Genomic DNA, 11973 nt, shown 5'->3' on the forward strand with positions numbered 1-11973 from the left:
GTTGCTACAAATGAAGAGAGGTGGAATTGAAAGCATACCTTGATGTTGCAGCTACTCTGCAAGACAAAAGAAATCGGTAATGTCATACGCAGTTCAGTATAAAGATCCGGCCATCCAGAGTCATTTCACTGCACTGGGATGAGTCTGAGTTCTATTTCTTCTTTTAGCCACAGTACAGCAAAATCAGCTCACTTAAACAACTGGACAGGAACCCCTATACAATAGCCCCAATGTGCCTTTAATTGCAAAAATAGTCATTAGCCAATAATCTCATCTACCATTACTCATCTGTATAGTCCCAATCACTTTAGCAAGGAGGGAAAGTAGCAGCCATCATTTATGGGGAGAATACAATTGAAATGAGTATAATTCCTCAATTAATCAAAAAGTCATCATAAACATCCTGTGAAATTACAAAAAAAAAAAAAAAAAAAGACATCTTAGCTCAGCAATGAAGCTCTGTTGGTCTCATTCCTTTACATTAAAAAAAAAACAAAACCAAACAAAAACAACAAAGGAAAAGCATGACAGCCTAACTGTCCAGAAGCTTTCTCCAAGCTTCACGTCACTTTCTCCTTTCCATCCTGCCCCCAGCATGTCTTTGGGAGGCACTTATGGCCACACTTCGCACACCCATCCTCGCCAAAAGATGCTCAGCAGCAGAGGGCTGTCCCAGCTCTTCCTCACAGGAGCTGAGGATGCGGACAGAGTAGGAGGCCACTCAGCAGAAAGTCTCCTCACAAGTGGAAGGAACCCACCTAAGACTTCATGATCTCAAAAAGCAGGAATCGGAGCTGAAGGTCAAAACTACTTGTAAGAATAAATAGCTATTCATTTTTTACCAGGATTTGAGAGATCAAAGGATGGAAATACATTGGGAGGAAAAGGAAACAAAGTTAGAGGGATAAAGGCAAGGCATGAGCACAGTCCGGGGCTGTCCTTCAGAGGGCAGGACAGAATGGACTATTTCAGTTGGAAAGGACTGAAACAATCATCTAGTCCAACTGTGACCACTTCAGGGCTGACCAAAAGTTAAAGCATGTTGTTAAGGTCATTGTCCAAATGCTTCCTAAGCACTGACAGGTGTGGAGCATCAGTCACCTCTGTAGGAAACCTGTTCCAGTGTCTGACCATCCTCTTGGCAAAAAAATGCTTCCTAATGTCCAGTCCAAAGCTCCCCTGGTGCAACTTTGAACCATTCCCACGTGACCTCCCACTGGATCCCAGGGAGAAGAGCTCAGCACCTCCCTCTCCACGTCCCCTCCTCAGGAAGCTGCAGAGAGCAACGAGGTCACCCCTCAGCCTCCTTTTCTCCAAACCGGACAGGCCCGAAGTCCTTAGACTCTATAAAGAAAACAAAGAACAAAGACTTACAGAAAGCATGGTCAAGTGAAGGAACAAAGAGCATGAGCCGGAGGTCAGAGAACTGAGATGCCACAAACGGTGAGGAAGTCAACAAATAAACCAGCCCTTGGCAGTCGGACACCTGAATTTTTTGAGCTAATCCTTCTACTTTCACTTGCCCTGACAGAGTCGGTGCCTGGAACAGAATTTGAGACACAGGCAGGATAAGGGAAAAGCACATCAGAGGTGGTGAAAAGGATTAGAAGCTGCATTTTTTTCCCCTCTATAACCTCTAATATTTTATAGCTTCACCTCAACAGAGTACGCGATCGCACATGGTATAACCTTCGGGAGGCAAGTTTGCAGGTTGTCCTACACGACTTGCTGTCAATCGCTGTATAAATCATTGCACTCTTGATTTTTCTCATGCTTGTATTCCAAATTAGACTTTCTCAGCAAAGCTGCTGTTCAATCTCAAGGAGGGTTAAATGGTTTTCCAGCTGATCCTTGGCCACAGTTTCTTTCAACTCAGCTCAAAATAAGGGCCAAATCCAAGCTTGGCTCTGTGCCATCTGTTTTCAGTATTACTTGATAAGTTCCTTTTGTCTGGAAAAGCCTTCAGATTTATCTTCCACTTTTCCCCCATACAGAGATAACAGGCAAATCACAAGCACCTTTGCTGAACATGTGCGACTCAGATGGTCGTGAAACGTAGCTGGGCTCCGCTTCCACACCCCGATTTACAAGACCTGAAGTCATTTGTTGTTTCCTACTTGTGAGGCATGCCAGCCCGGTCCAGATATATCAGTAAGGGACTTAACAAGACATCAATTTGTTACTGATTAAGCTTCGCCACTGCAATCGCTGGGCTGCACAGCAATACATGTTGGTGTAGAGCTCTCCAGGGAAGTTCATGAGATTCCACCTACATCTGTCTATTCCAGATTTTTCCTCCCAGCCCAGCAAACTTGGCAAAAACATTCCGATTTCTGCTTAAGCGGGTTGTGAAAAAGTAACATTCTCATCTGGGAGCAGGTCTCCAAAGACTTCTGTGGAGGATGCAAGCACGGCTCCCACGGTCGGGCTAGCCCCAAGGCTCACGTCTGAGAGGGCATCCTCAGCCTGGAAGTGCTCCACAGCCTCAGCAGAGCAAAGTGGTTTAAACTAGCATGGCTGATTCACGGAAATGATAAAACCAGATTAGGAGATCTAATCTCTAGGCAGCAGGAAGAGGTGATGGGAAGGCCAGCTGTGAAAATTGCTTTCATTTACACAATGCACAAGAATGGGCCAAAAAATGCTACTGTATGATGATGTCCTGTGCTGTATCACATGAGTTGGTCAGAAAACATTTGCAGGATTATTACAATGTATAATTTCTCAGATTAATCAGGAAACTCCTGATATATCACACGCTGAAATCCATGGGAAAAAGCCAACCGCTTTCAGCATGCATTGGAAGAAACCAGAAAAATTATACTAATGCACAAACTTGCAATAGGACACAAGTAAAATGATATCCCTGCTTATAAAAGCAGTCATATCAAGCAGACTGTAAAATTAAACTGATGCACTAACAGGCAATACAGCCTAAGCAAAAAATTGTATCCCTAGCTATCTACTAATACTGTCGCATACGTCAAGTGGGCATGATTAGTGTGTTACGAGGCTGTTACTTAGGCACACAAAATATAGCCAAAAGATTATTATTTCTCATGAAAGAGGTTTTGGGTTGTTGTTTTTTTTTTTTTTTTTAAGACAGACAGTCACATTTAGGTTTATTTTTGCAATACACTGCTATTAAAGAAAGCATTGTATAGAGGTGAACTCAGAAGCTTCAGAATGAGGGAAAACACCCTTTATTATGCGTGATTTGTGGTTTATCTTCTGCTCAGTAAAATATGAATAACATCCCTTTGGTGAGGGGCCCTAATGCATTAACATTTTTACATAGCAGTAAAACACACAGATTGGAAAGGAATGCAACTCACAAGCACCACAAGTCAGCGTTTACACACGTTTTAAGGGCTTTGACACAACAATCAGGTTGCTGCACGGTGTTACCCTGCTTTGGTTGATGGATAGTTGCTACCTGTGTAAGATCACAGAACAGTCAGGGTTGGAAGGGACCTCTGGAGATCATCTGGTCCATCCCCAAGATGTTTCACCCCCGTATGGAAGCAAGGTACCTGCAGGCAGCTTGCTCCATCAGCGCCAGGGAAAGCCTGGGCACACAGAGAACAAGAGCTTCTTTGACAATGGTAACTTGTATTAAAGCCTTTAGCAATTATTTCTCATCAAAGCCTCTAGATAATTAAGTCCTCTTTCCAAATGAGTGCAACAGTTCATGCACGTTTCCCACTGCTGCCTTGTTAAGCTGGGTGACCTACATGAACGGTGCTGCAGCCTCGGACAAGGCTCCATCTCACAGACACACCAAAACGTCAGTCGTACAATCACTCCTGAGCATCTGCTTTGTGGCTGCCTTGGCACAACCATTACAGGCACTGAGCTTTTCATCCTTGAAGACGATCCCACCAGGACTAATGTGTACAATGTGGGGAATGTTCACTTTTTCCTACCAGCCAGCAAAAATCTGAATTTCTACACTGTAGATCCAGGTGCAAAGGCACTGATGGCCCTTCGGCTAGTTTTCCATCTCTGGGAGGCTCTGTTATTTACCTCTGATCTGGCTGGGATTCAAGCTAATGCAATAGAAGTGAACAATCTTTACGGCTCTTGCAAATAAATTGAGCCATCCTGTTGCCATGTCATACAAATTCATACGGTGAGATTTGCTCTGCGTTTCACCTCTCCTTGCCATGTATAGGTCTAGGAATATAAGAGAGATCATTCAATGAATGTCTGCAACTTGCATCTACTCCATCTTAATGACACCACAGCCTACATAGAACTAGATGTCCCTATCCCCCCTACCCCAGACACATTTTCTTGATTCACCTTCAAAATCTGAGTGGGTTAGATTTTACATTTATCCAGATTTCCACCCCACACCCCACCCCCACCCCACTCCACCCCCGACTGCTGGCTGCCACATGGCTTGAATACAGACACACAAACTGACTGCAAGGGTCCCGACATGCCCACGGCTACCCAGGCACTGTGAGAGCCCTTTCCTCCAGGAAAGCGACCCCTCTGCCACTGCTGACTCTGGATATCCAAAATGACTCTGGCTTTTCTCTCAAAAGGATGTTTGCAGTTGGGGGAGAAGAGAAGCAGCTTGATTTATGCTCTCTCAGAAATGGATATATATATATTTAATGTTAAAAACTACTTCTAAGTATTTTGGACCAGCCAAGCAGCCTGCTTGCTTTGCTTACAAACTGCTATTTACCCATCTTTAGTTCAGAGACAGGTGAGGTTTCTTATAGAAGCAGCTGAATTATAAACACAGCAAGGAAAAGATGCCCTTTGCCCCGCTGCAGCTACCGTTAGGTGGTACCACCCTGTGTTCCCTGCTCGGGGTAACCCTCCCAAAGTGTCTCTGAACAAGGCACAAGTAGTCCCACATAGCATGCAAGTATCCAAAAATCCCTGTGCTTTTGCACAGGGAACACTGGGCTGATATGGAAAATCACTAACAACTGCAAACAGTCCGAATTCATCCCGCCGGGAAAAGGCACTCCCTTTCCTCCATGATCCCCTGTGCAGGCAGCTGAGCCAGCACATCTCCGTGCCCCTCGCCTGCCTTCCCACCAGCCCCCCAAGACATCCCTCTCCCACTCACACTCCCAACACAAACTGCAAACTCACAGTGCAGCTACCTCCCTAACGTTACCATGGTTTCCCAGGTCTCCTACCAAAGCTCATTCCTGCGATGCAACCTAAAACGTTTTTCTTAAAACCTGTAAGAGATTCCTATGCACGGATTGCAGTCCCGATCTTTTTCCTCCCCAGCAGCTGATTTATTAAAAATACCTAATCCCAGCTGTACCAGCTTCTCAAGAACACACCCCAATGGCTTCTGAGGAAGGAAAAACCTGTATAAAACGTGAGAGACAGGATTTCACAGCCATAACAGCTAGGGGAGCATCAAATCTGGGGACATAATCACATCAAGTTCCGATGATCCTTATAGCGTGGGAGATTAAAATCATACATCTTTCAGGGTTGGCTTTTTTTCATATTTGAAAGAAGCCACTCAAGCCTCTCGAACCAAGATTTCTGATGCAAGAACTCCACACCGCAGACCAAAAATAGCAGAATTATGAGTGCTAAAAGTGTCTAGCAAGGCTTTTTATTTTAATTCATATTTGAGAAAGGTTTCTAGCAGCTGGAGAAAGTAAGAGCTGTATTCATAAAACCCTTGGCTATTTGCCACACAAATGGTGCTTTTATTGAGCAGGGGGTGGGGGACGGGGAATATGCCTATTCCGCATCAGGAATGCATTTCTCCGATTCATAAATCCTCCCCCCACTCCCCCAGCTGACTAAAGGAAACCTTTCTCAGTTTGCCACTGAGATGAGAGAGGGTGAGAGCGATTCTCCAAGAGCCCCAGCCTCACAAGAAGGCATTTCAGCTGAAACAACATGCGTATTAAAAACATGCACACAAATAGGACTATGTGCCACAGCCTGGCCGAGGGATGCTCAGACCCAGCACAGACAACAGCGGGGACAAACCTCTCAAAGGTGCAGCCGACCCATCATACCAGCAGCCTGCTACCAAGTGTAACGGCCTGCCATAAATGCATACGTTTTTCAGGACAGGTCTGAGAGTTTCTAGTCTAAAACACTCATTCAGACACAGGCGGGGAGAAGGAATGAGTTATGAGGACGGGGAACTGAAACATCGAAAGACTGAGGGCTAAGTAAAAAAAATGAAATAAAATCTAGATTTACTTCAAAGCTAGTGATTGAAGATGATACATAGACAGAACTTGAAATAGGAACTCGAACACCTGATTTCCCCCAAGCAAAGCTCTGTTCTGAATTGCAGGTACCAAAAGGCACTGAAGATGCTCCTAAGATGCAGCCACTAAGGCACAGGGGGAGTACCTTACCTTGGGTTGCTCTGGGCTTAGTGACTTTGCAGCTCAGCACTGTTAAAAATGGAGCAGTTTGGGTAAATAAGAGAGGTCTAACTTTTGGCACATTCCCAGGTGGGGAGCTTAGAAGTAAAAATAAAATAAAAGCCACTTAAACATTAGGGCTTGGCAGCAGCCAAGTGGAAGGTTTGGATGGGGATTTTTGGACTTCAGCTCAGCTCTCCTGCTTTGGACATTTCAACCCTTAACTGCACGTAACCCTTGACGGTTTGCCCGGCATCCCACAGGGGCTGAGCCCAAACCCCGAGGTCCTGGTCAAGACATGAACCAGGCACTAGACGTGCAGGGACTGACCTCGCAGCATCCCACCACCCCAGGCAGGAACATCTGCACTCCACAGTCCTGTCCAAATAACAGATTCTGATGCTTCAACAAGCCTCACTAAGTATTTCTTCATTTCATACCATCTGTGCGTGGTTTAATTTTAGCCTTACTCTTGTCCTGGCCATTGTGGACGTGGAGAACGTGCTGTTCCACCCTGTTTGCACTGGTGCTCTGATACAGAGCAGCAAAACAGAGGGAGCAAGGGAATAGTGGACTGATTCTGCAAGGTCACGGATCTTCAAACAGCATCTCATTTCAGGTCAAAAAACGCTGGATCTACTCTACAGGCAGCAAACCAAATCCTAAATTCTTCCTCAGCCTGTCCCTGGAATAGATGCCCATGGGTCCAAATCAAAGGGTGAGGATAAACTTCAGACTCCTCACCACCGAGTGCTTTCCCAGCTGAGCTCATCAGGCAAAGCCAAGAGGTCTGCCAGCTCTCTCAGATTATGCCCTAAAAGAAAACATACTTGGCAAGCCACTGAAAAAATGCTGTAAGCAGCTCACACGGTCATGGCTTTTCCCTCCGCACTGCTAGAAGTTATCTCCAGGCTACAAAGTTTCTGTAGGCATTGTATCACCCACAACTAGCAAAGAAAAGGAGGGTAAGACTCTGTGGAAACAAAAAAATACCCCCCACCTTTCCACATAGCTCACCTCACGTCCATATTGTGCTTCACAGTTGCGGATGAAGCCTAAAGGATTGATTCCATGATTGCAGAGAAAGGATTAGTGCACCTATCTGCTTTAAAAATGACGCCCGAAACCCTCAAATAAACCATCACCCTAATCACAGAGCATATAAAAAAAAAAACCCACCCAGGAATTCATTACTATTAGCTTCTAATGGGATGAGGAACCTAGTTACTGATTTATGCCCTTAAGAAAACCTTCTCCAGAAGTCTTATTCTCATGTAGGAGGAGTAAACCACTAGGAAAACATGTCCTTCCCTAACTGCTGGTTAGAGCATGGATGCACCCAGGGCCTGCATATGCAAGCAGTCTCTTTTCAGCGGCCTCCTCATTAAATGAATGTTTAGCACATTGCATGCTGAAAGTGTTTTATTTTCAATGTAAGAAATACCACACTCCTTCCCCAGCCTGACTCAGGGAGGGGTTCCAAGCATACATTCCCACCAGAGCATCACATGTTGCCATACAGTTCAGCTTTTCACCCAATTCCAAAAAAAATAAAAAAAAACCCCAAAGAGACCACAATAGACTTTGGACCCACATGCGCTATATTTTTGAAGTAACACTTCCATATTGCATGCTGTTACATTATATTACAGCAAGCTAATCACAAGATTGTTTTTGAATAACCAACCCCCAGAAAAGTTAATTTCCAACACTATAGCACGACAGACTGACATCTGCTCTTGGCCAGTACATGGGGTTTGATAAATAACATCAGTTACATAATATAAATGGGAATTGCTTGGTTACAAATCTAATGTGCATAAGCCTCTGATGCGTAGTTTCTCTAACATTCAAAAAAATCCCACCATTTCACATGTCACAGTTTACCCACTGCTGCGTTATCTCATAACTAGCTCCTCCAAAAACAGACTGGGAAAGCAAATCCCACCGAAAATCCACAGATTTAGGACACTTACAAGGGTTGGACAGCATGCCTCAGAACCTGAGCTTTTGTATAAGCAGATGCACAGCCTTCCAGGTGGGTTTTGATCACATTGAACTGGAAAACTACACTGTCCTAACCTCTTCCCAAACGGGCTGAGAGGCTCAGGGTGCTGAGCTGAAGTCCTTTGACAGGTCAGACGCGGCTCCAGATGATCAGCTACAAGCCCTTCCACAGGTTCACGACAGCGACTGGAGCCAGCACTGCAGCAGGCAGCACACAGGTTTGCCCTGGTGTGCTCCCAACCCTTCAGCATCCTGCTGTTTAGCCCTGAGTTACCAAAACAGCCCCTTGCATAGTGAGGGGAGTTCTGTGCCCGAGAGAAGCATCAGTAAGATGTGAGCACGTGGCATAAGCCTCTGAGAGCTGCGAGGTGCCCGTATTTCTGTCCAGGACTCCTGCACTCCGCAAAGGGGTACAACCCCCCCATGTTTTAGCATTCAGACCTAATTTCTACTGTAAATCCAGCCTGGCAGCACACCAGGGAGAGCTGAGTGCCCCAAGCAAAGGGCCAGGCACCCCCCAGCAGCTTTCCCCGTGCCATCACACAGCCCCTGTCTGCGAGGAGGGCGGAGGTGACACCAGCTCAGATGTGGGGGCTGGCTCCCGGCTGGCATTGGAGTGCAACAAGGGGCATAAGCAGCAAAGCAAGAGAGAACAAGCCCCGGCAGGATGCATTTGGTAATTGCAAACCCAGAAAACCTGACTGCTAACACACAGTGTCTGAAGAAGCAAAGACAACTGGCCACAAAGGAACCAAAGGCATGGGAGGATGCCCTCCCCTAAACAGAGACTATATCTTGCTGGTCAAACAGGGGATTTCTCAATGAGTAGAGAAAAAAAAAAAAGAAAAAAAAACCCAAAAACACAACCCCAGGGACTGCAAACCACCCAGCCTACAGCTGGACTAGCACCTAGTCTGTGTTTGATTTCCCTTTTAAATAAGCTGCAACGCTACTAGGCACAGACAGAGCATTCAGAGATGAGCGTAAGCAGAGGGAAGAGATTTCTACTCTGCTCCACAGGCAAATACCATTTTGTGTGATCTACACCAAAAATAAACCCGCCACTTGGCCAGACACCAGTCTCCATCTCCTAGCAACCCTCCCCCCCCAGCACTTTACTCAAGACCCTTCAGGCGCTGCCTATGAGCACAGCTCCCCACCCAGCGTGCACGAGCGAGAGGTATAGGATATAGACACACACACATAGAACGTATGCACACAGGTAAACTAAGCAAATGCCCTCCAGCCTGAGCCCCAGCGCTGCTCTCCAGGAGCAGACCAGGAGCAGGACGACTGCTCTCAGCCTCACCAACACCCATGGGGTGGAAGGTGCTCACCCACCTGGAGGCACGCTTGCTGCCCAGCAAAGGGCTTGCTCTAGGTCTCCTGTAAACCTTAAGCCCCCACAATACATTCAGTAAACGAAAAAGCTGATTAATATTAATTCAGTGTTTCTAGTAAACATCTTCTGTGTGTGTAACGGGCTGTGGAAATGCTCATGATGCATCAGCTTGCTCAGAGATTTAATTACCAACTTCTAGGAAACAAGACAGGAAAATGGTACATCTCCATACAACAGCTCCCGTTAAATATATTAGTTTAACCGTTACAAAACCACCATTCGAGATCTCACCTATTTGTGTGGCGCTTCATTCAGGCAGAGTCAGGGCTTGCCAAGACTGGGAGCAGAGATCAAACAAACCCTGTGTGCTCTGGTGAGCAAAGGCAGAGGAGAGCCGCCGAGAGTTTGCGAGGTAGAGCCTTGCCTGGACTAACAATTTTGCAGGTGCCTGAAGAAGACAGAGATTTCTCAGGCTTTCCTGGCGATAGCAATAATGCTATCTTATCCAAAGTTTACTGTTTGTAAATACGGTTTCTCTTATGCCTTCACGTACGTCTATTGTTCTGATTGAACAGATACGGCTTCGGTGTACTACCTATGGTGTGGTACTACAGCAACCTTCACGTTTCTACCCTGAGCTCCTTATTTTATGTGTTCATATGACTGGATTTGTAGAACCGACTTGTCATTTTATTATTTATGACAGTACAGTCGCATAGCCTGGTTATTATTTTATCAGGTATCTTTTGTTTATTCACACTGCTGGTCCGGCTTCCCAAATAGCTCTTTCCCGCTTCAGAGCATGGGTTGCGTTAGTGACTGCCTTCCGCTGCTTCTTGCAGCTGGATAAGAAATGGAGAAGTCAGAATTAATGCTGCTAAAGCATGGCAGCACGACTCTTCAGCTACACTAGACCAATTTCAGCATTCAGTCATGCTGCTTACTAGGGATGAGCTTGCATTTTTTAAAAATGTGAACTATTTGTGTGGTCCAGACAAAGTTTATGTGCTATTTAGGAGATGAGGGAGAACATCCTGCTTTCATTAAGAAACCTTTTGGACTTTCGGCCAGAATTGTCTGTTGAGTGATGGCTTGAAGGGGAAATGGATCTGAGCCTCTCCGCAAACCAACCCTTCTTGCAGTGCAGCGCCCTGAGCTGAGGAGCAGCTCCTGCTTTGCTGAGCTCTGGCCTGGAGATGCAGGGGACCCAGACAGCATTCACAGGGGTCCTGTCACCCAGGGAAGAGGCAGCTGAGGCCACAGGACTGCAGAGCAGGGAGACATCACCTTACAGCACACACCTGCACCAGCTGCTCACCAGCCACCGTTACCGCGCAGTTGCCTTAATGAGTAAAAAGGGGAAAGCTTCACCAGAGAAAAGCATCAGGCTCGCTAAATGGGTGCTGCCTTCAGGGGAGGGTTTCCTCCCCCCCGAAGTACATTCCTAATGAGAAGTTCTAGCAAGAAGTAGCCCACTTAGAGCGGCTGTGTTATTACTTAATATGCAGCATTACCCTACCAGACCACGGGCTCTCCCAGGGCAGAAACGCTAAGGAATGGGTAATGCTATTGCTAGGATGAGCTGCTAGCTCATGAGAAACAGCAGCGGAGGGACACGGAGATGGTTTCAGCTGGCTGCACTGACTGCTGACGTTATTGATGTTTCCTGCCCCGTGCATCTATTTCACTCCTTTGTATTAACACAGCTACTGACCCACACGCAGGCTCCCACGGCGGCTTTGCCAAGCAAGAACTGCTCACCCACCCCACCCCACAACGCTGCCCAGCCGTGGGTAGCACCACCATCAACCCAAATTGAGCCCTCCCCAGCCCCCCATGAATTTACTTTGCCGCACTGCTGGGTCTCCACTTTGCCTGGCCTGCGGTCCAGGGTGAAGGGCAGCAAGGAGACATCCGTAAGCACCATCTCTCTTCCTCAGCAGGGAGAACCCAGGGCACAGCACCCAGGGCACAACCACCCTCCTCCTCTCCACAACACTTCCTCCCCTTCCAGCCCACTACCAACCACCCCAGCACAACACCCCACCCCTTCCTCCCCACTCCCCCACCTTATTTCATTACCATTAATCCCTTCCTCCCACCCCAGGCACAGCTGGGCCTCGCTGGGTGCCTGTGGGGCCATGCTCCCACCCCACAGCATCCCTCTGTGGGCCTCATGCAGCTCCCCTGGCTGGTGCCACTCCACGTGCAGTGTCACCAAACGGAGGGGTCAACCCAAGCACGGTG

General features: G+C 46.8%; 1 long non-coding RNA gene across 2 annotated transcripts; it reads right to left on the minus strand.

Annotated features, from left to right (window-relative positions):
* Positions 1-1234: 1234 nt before the first annotated feature.
* LOC121095590 lies at positions 1235-11701 on the minus strand. 2 transcript variants are annotated; one of them, XR_005830153.1, is made up of 4 exons: positions 11573-11701; positions 10018-10174; positions 4027-4176; positions 1235-1344 (listed from the first exon to the last, which is right to left on the minus strand). It is a non-coding gene; the product is annotated as an uncharacterized LOC121095590 (long non-coding RNA). The 2 variants fall into 2 exon arrangements; XR_005830154.1 differs by lacking the exon at positions 1235-1344 and having other exon boundaries at positions 3188-4176.
* Positions 11702-11973: the final 272 nt, after the last annotated feature.

The sequence above is a fragment of the Falco naumanni genome, chromosome 11, assembly GCF_017639655.2.
Source record: "Falco naumanni isolate bFalNau1 chromosome 11, bFalNau1.pat, whole genome shotgun sequence".
In the NCBI taxonomy this organism is placed as follows: Eukaryota; Metazoa; Chordata; class Aves; order Falconiformes; family Falconidae; genus Falco; species Falco naumanni.